This window comes from Lynx rufus, unplaced genomic scaffold (assembly GCF_022079265.1).
Source record: "Lynx rufus isolate CCGP_SWC_20201006 ecotype Redwood Valley unplaced genomic scaffold, mLynRuf1.p SCAF_16, whole genome shotgun sequence".
Lineage (NCBI taxonomy): Eukaryota > Metazoa > Chordata > Mammalia > Carnivora > Felidae > Lynx > Lynx rufus.
The window spans coordinates 13452448-13459494 of record NW_025814830.1 but is presented as its reverse complement, the minus strand read 5'-3'; positions in this window follow the sequence as shown (position 1 = coordinate 13459494).

Here is a 7047-nt window from a genome sequence, read left to right as displayed (position 1 = left end):
GAGCGCGAGATCGTGACCTGGCTGAAGTCGGACGCTTAACCGACTGCGCCACCCAGGCGCCCCAAGACACGTAGGTCCTTAAAATTGCCAGCACGAGGGGCGCCTGGGTGGCGCAGTCAGTTGAGCATCCGACTTCAGTTCAGGTCATGATCTCACAGCTTGTGAGTTCAAGCCCCATGTCGGGCTCTGTGCTGACAGCTCAGAGCCTGGAGCCTGCTTTGGATTCTGTGTCTCCCTCTGGTCTCTGCCCCTAACCCACTCGCATCTTGTCTCTGTCTCTCTCAAAAATAAATAAACATTAAAAAATTTTTTTTAATTGCCAGCATGAGTTTGAGCAAATCTACCTGGAATGCAACCAGTTTCTTTTTAAATGTTTACATCCATGAGTTTTTCTCAAATCTAAATTCCCAGAATGCGTTTTGAACATGTTACAGTAGTTCAAAGTATAGGAAGGGGTATTAACATACAACATGGCTCCCAGCTCCCAGTCCCTGAGGGACTTTCATATGAGGATAAGGTACAAATGTGTAGGCAACCAAGAATAATGACCTCTGGGATCCATGGGAGATGAGGCATGGGGAATGAGCCACATCAACTCTAGTGGACTGTAGGAGAAGAGAAATCCTTAGAAAAAGTATGGCTAAGGTAAGGCAGAAAGTGGAGGTAGAACTTTTATAGTGTTGAGGTTTAGCACATTTACAGTGTTTGTGATATAGTTGGCATTTTCAAAGGCAATGTGAAATGATAAGCCCAGACAGTAGTAGAGGGGAAGTGTGAGTTGGGATGGTTGACTGCAGTGGTTGTGCTGACATGTCTGAAAAGTGGGGCTGCAGAGGCCTCACAGTTCTTTTTGGCTTTCTTGTGTAAGGTCTCTGGACCATTGCAGACAGTCACATCCATCTTTTTCACCTGTAACCAGAACCAGTTTTAATTTTTTCTAACTTCATTTAAGTGGAAATAGTTAAATGTCTGGTTGCCTAGGCTACGGAGATAATTGAAGGATTCCCCTCAGGTACATAATCCAGGAAGGAAATGGCAGGAGAAACAAAGTTTTTAAGATGATAGAGTCATATAGAATGTGGTCATTGGATAAACATGCTATCTCCATTTATCGCTGGAGAAATCTGAAAGATGGCTTTGGTTATCTCATTGCCATACAAAGAATAAATGTCTATCATTCTTCATTCCTTGTAAAGAATAATCAGACCTCCTTATATCAACGTTCAAGGTCTTTCATGTGTTGTTCACTTTCTGCTTTTCTAGTTTTACCTATCACTAATTTAAAGCATGTGTTTTATGCATTAACTAAAAATAAATTGCTTGATGTCCCAGATCTTGCTTTGCACTTTTCCACATTAGCAACATTTCTTACTCCTTTTCCTCTGCTTGGAATGTCCGTCCACCATAATTTTTTTTTTAAGGGTTTATTTATTTATTTTGAGAAAGAGTGTGTATTTACAGGGGTGAGGGGCAGAGAGAGAGAAGGAGAGAGAATCCCAAGTAGGCTCCGCGCTGTCAGTGCAGAGCACAAAAAGGGGTTCGAATTCATGAACCGTGAGATCATGACCTGAGCCGAAATCAAGAATCAGATGCTTAACAGACTGAGCCACCCAGGTGCCCCCATCCACTATATTTCTAGGTTACCATCTATCAAGATGTATTCATCATCAAATGTAGAGTTCAGCTGTTACTCTTCCATTGAGCCCTTCCTATTCCTGCCTTTGTACACTTGGAGATCATAGCTTTCTGAATAGTAACTACCAGTAATTAAGTCTTTAATATTTGTCAAACACTGTTTTGAAAACTTACAATGTGTCAAGTCTATGAAGTGTAGTCACTCATTTCGTTTTACAGATGAGGAAATAGAAATTTGCATAGCTAGCAATTAATTACTAGTTCTTAAACCATTATTATAATAGAGCATATTTAGAGATGAAAAGGAAGCTCAAGACTCTTCCAACCCCTTTTATTTTATTTTATTTTATTTTATTTTATTTTATTTTATTTTATTTTATTTTTCCAACCCCTTTATTTTATAAGTGAACAAACTGAAGCCAATAAAATGAAGCAATCTGACTGAAGAACTATAATTAGCATAATGGATAGGCAGAGTAACAAATCAGTCAATCTTAACAGCTTGATAAGTTATCACAGGACCAAGAAAAATGACAGCTTGAAATAATGAAAGGGGGAAATATAAAAACAGATCTAGAGGGGTGCCTGGGTGGCTCAGTCAGTTAAGTGTCTAACATTAAAAATATTAAAAACTAACATTAAAAAATAAATAAAAATAGATCTGGAATATCCTCTATATGCACAATAGACATTTAAATTAAAAAAATGTTTTTAATGTTTATTTATTTTTGAAAGAGAGAGAGACAGAGTGTGAGCAGGGGAAGGGAAGAGAGAGAGGGAGACACAGAATCCGAAGCAGGCTCCAGGCTCCAAGCTGTCAGCGCAGAGCCTGATGTGGGGCTCGAACTCAAGAACCCTGAGATCATGACCTTAGCCGAAGTCGGACGCTTAACCAACCCAGGCACCCCTACAACAGACATTTAAAAGGGCAAGAAGAAGACAGATATACAAGGTGAAAGTAATATTTTTTTTTAAAATGGAGGATTTCTTGCCTCAGGATTGAGTAGAGGTACTTTCTCCCCTATTTCTCCTACTAATTACAAATAAAAACCCTGGATGTTTATAGAAAACAAACATAAGATTTTGAAAGTGGAAAGAAGGCGGCAGGCAGGGTTGAGACCATGGGTCCAGTGGAATAAGACAGTGGTGATATCCTTGGGTTTTTTGTTTGTTTTGGTTTTGGTTTTGGTTTTGGGTTTTTTATTATTATTTTTTTAATTTTTTTGCCCTACATATCCCTCATTTGGAGCTGAAGAAGCTGGCAACCCTGAAATACCAACTGGTGTTGACAAGAGCGGGGAAAAGCCCAGCAAAAGCCTGCTCTGTAACCAAAGAACAGGGAAACAGGCAGCTTAGTAAGACAGGAAACTTTTACACAGTAACTGTTCTACTCCAGACAAACACCACAGAAAAAAAAACGGTTTTGCCCAGACCAGCAAGGACTGCATGGGGAGCCTAGATTTCCACAATTGCCAGGCGCTCCAACTTTACCTGCCCTTCATAGAGGTATGGTCAGAAAAGAATACCACCCACTGGGTGTGAGACAGTACCCCTCCCTTCCATGGTGTCAATGTAAACCGTTTAGGGAGGTGAGATTTCTACCCCCGCTCAGCAGTAATGAGGTACCCATACCCTTCAGAGAGGGGCCTCGTGTGAGACAGGCCTACAGGGAAGTCAGGAGTTTCACCACTGCCCAGTGTTAATGAGGTCACACACACTCCTATATTGTCAGAATAGACCACCTGGGAAACAGTAATCATACATTCCAATTTGTCCCAGCCATGGAGGTTACCAGTGGATGCCTAATGAATGCAGAGCTGGAACTTTTATCCCTGTTCAGCAATAACTAGGAGGCTTTGCCCTTCTCAGGTATCAAAGAATCCTGAGTAGGGAACCTAGACTTCTACCCACATTTGGCAGAGACAAGGTGGTATCTCTGATCTCTCAGCCATAACAATGTCAGAGGAAGCCAGCTAAAACTGCAGGTTTATAATTTTTTTTAAAGCTGGGGGCTGAGGAGCAGAGAGAGAAGGGGAGAGAGAGAATCCCAAGCAGGCTGTCTGCCATCAGCACAGAGCCCGATGCAGGTCTCAGTCTCATGAACTGTGAGATCATCACTTGCGCCGAAACCAAGAGTCAGACATTCAACCAACTGAACCACCTGGGCGCTCATTTATTTTAGAGAGAAAGAACATGAGCTGAGGAGAGGGGCAGAGAGAGAGAGAGAGAGAGAAAGAGAGACAGAGAGAATCTCGAGGAGGCTCCACACTCAGTGTGGGGCTCGATCCCACAACCCTAGGATCATAACCGTAGCCGAAATCAAGAGTTGAATACTCAACTGACTAAGCCACCCAGGTGCCCCAAAACTGAAGGTTTAAATAAGATCTAATACCCTAAATGTCCACATTTATTTTAAAAATCAAATATCAAAACCAGGAAAATCTCAACTTGAATAAAATATCAATAGATATTTTGTCATGAGCCTAGAACTGCTCTAAAAAATAGTCTATTAAAAAGATAAATAAATAAATAAAAAGATAAATAGGTGCCAACACCAGATGACAGAGATCTTAGAATTATCTGACAAATATTTAAAGCAACCATCATAAATATGCTTTAATTAGCAATTACAAAAACATTTGAAACAAATGAAAAGTACAAAGCAAGTTTCAGCAAGGAATAGAAGACAGAAAGAGAACTAAATTGAAATTTTGGAATAGAAATATACAGTAACTGAAATGGAAAAAAAAGAAAAGAAAACTCAATGGATGGGCTGAACAGCAATATGGAAGGTACAGAGGAAAGATTCATTAAATTTGAAGAGAAACAATAGAAATTATTGTCTGACAGCAGAGAGAAACTAGACTGAAAGCAAAAACAGAGCCTCAGGTAAACAAACCAACCAACAAACCAACCAGAGCCTTAGAGACCTGTGAAATTAAAAGAAAAAAAATGTATTTGTGACACAGGAGTCCCACAGGAGGGGAAAAGGAGGGCAGGGCTAAATAAGTAGTTGAGGAAATAATGGCTGAAAATGTCCCAAATATGGCAAAAGACATACACCTACAACCTACAGATTTAAGAAGCTGAGCCAAACAGGGTGAAAAACCAAAGAAATCCAAGCCTTCAAGACACATTATAATCAAATTTCTGAGAACTATAAAGAAAAAAATCTTGAAGGCAGTGACAGAAATGAAACCTCTCTTTTTTTAATGTTTATTTATTTTTGAGAGAGAGAGAGAGACAGACTGTGAGTGGGGGAGGGGCAGAGAGAGAGGGAGACACAGAATCTGAAGCAGGCTCCAAGCTGTCAGCACAGAGCTAGATGCGGGGCTCAAACTCACGAACCGGGAGATCATGACCTGAGCCGAAGTCGGACGCTTACCAACTGAGCCACCCAGGCGCCTCAAAATGACACCTTTTTTAAAGAAGGAAAACAATTTGAAAGACAGCGGGTTTCTCATCAGACGTCATGGAGGAAATGGCACAACAGTTTTCAAATTAAAGAAAACAACTGTTCAACCCAGCATTTCCCCATCTAGGTAGATTTTAGCAGCAGCAAGCCACAGATCCCAGTTGGCCACACAATCATGAGGGTAAACAACCAATACACTTAGAACCATTCTGTTTTTCATTTTCAGTACAGTAATCAACAAAATATGAGACATTCAACACTTTGTTATAAAATGGGCTTGTTAGATGATTTTGCCCAACTGTAGGCTAATGTGAGTGTTCTGAGCATGTTTAAGGTAGGCTGGGCTAAGCTATGATGTTTAGTCGTTTAAGTGTATGAAATGCATTTTTGCCTTATGATATTTTCATAAGTTTCAAAGTTTGGATGTCCCCCAAGCTGTCACACAACTCTTTTGTGGCAAAATGTCAGAAGTAGAGAAAAATATATGTATATACTCCCTTTGGATCCTATGGGCCTCTCTTCTTGGTTCTGTTGACACTACTGTAGTGGCAATGCAGCCTCATGACCAGTACTGGTGTTGGGGCAAAGTCAGTAGAGAAAAAAGAAGATAAGGGGGGAAGGAAGAAGGGAAATTTCACACCCCCTCCCATTCAGGAGCCTCTTTTTCTAGCTCTCTGGCTAGAAATAAGTGATTTCTTTCATAGCTTTTGCTGTTTGCACCAATTGCACAGTTCTGGGACATGCCCTCCTTCCAGTCATAGCCAAGAGATAAAGAAAAATACCCCAGTAAAATACCTCTGTATTGTTCACTCTTAAGTTATATTAAATGCAATTGATTATTTTTTTAAGTTCTATTTTTATTTTTTAATTTGAGAGAGAGAGAGAGAGAGAGAAAGAGAGAGAGAGCATGTGCAGAGGAGGGGCAGAGGGGGAGAGAAAGAGAGAGAGAGAGAGAGAGAGAGAGAGAGAGAGAGAGAATCTTAAGCAAGCTCCACACTCAGCACAGAGCCTGAGGCAGGGCTCAATCCCACCACCCTGGGATCATGACCTGAGCTGAAATCAAGAGTCAGATGCTCAACAGACTGAGCCACCCAGGTGATTCTCTCTCTCTCTCTCTCTCTCTCTCTCTCTCTCTTCTCTCGCTCTCTTTTTAAAAATAAGCCCTCCTTCCAAGGTGGGGCTTGAACTCAGAACCCTGTGATCAAGAGTCACATGTGTTACCACCAAGCCAGCAGGGAAGCTTCATCTTGTTCATTCTTCATGTTTTTATCTGCCCCACTTCCGCTTGCTTACATTTCTGAGTTCTTGCGTAGTTGCTTTTCGTATCTGGTCCAGAGTGTTAAATTGTTATTAGTGGGAGATAATGGTTTTATTCCATGTTGGCTAGTAGAAGTCAGCCATCCCTGATACTTTGATATTGTCTTATTACATGCCTTAGAATGGATCTTTTTCATTCACCGATGCTTGGTACTTCATGTACTTTCATCTTATTGACTCGTGTCTGTCAATTATTTTCTTGTAGTGATATTTTTCACTATTTTATTTCCTCTGTTCTCTCTTTTCAAATTCCCGTTATCCTGTTCAGTGGCTAGAAAACTTCTGAAATTCTACTTCTCTTATCTGAAGTCCTGGTTTATTTCTTTTTAAAAATTAAGATATTATTTTTAAGTAATCTCTAAACCCAATGTGGGGCTTGAGCTCATATTCTCTATTTAGATCAAGAGTCTAATGCTACACTGAGCCAGCCAGGCGCCCCCGTTTTCTCTCTTTTTGAGTTTCTGACTCACAGTCTGCTATGGAGCCTTCCTCGTCGCCCCTTACAGGCGTAATGTATCAGTATTTACACAGACTCCTGGGGTCTGTCGCTAAGGATCCCATACTCCCCTTTGAATCCCTCCGGCAGCTGACTCCCTCCACTCTTCCGGACCACAGCCAGGTTAGAGCCGCACGGGTTTTCCCCTCCCCTGGGACTACCACACGGCCCAGCCGCGCCCTGA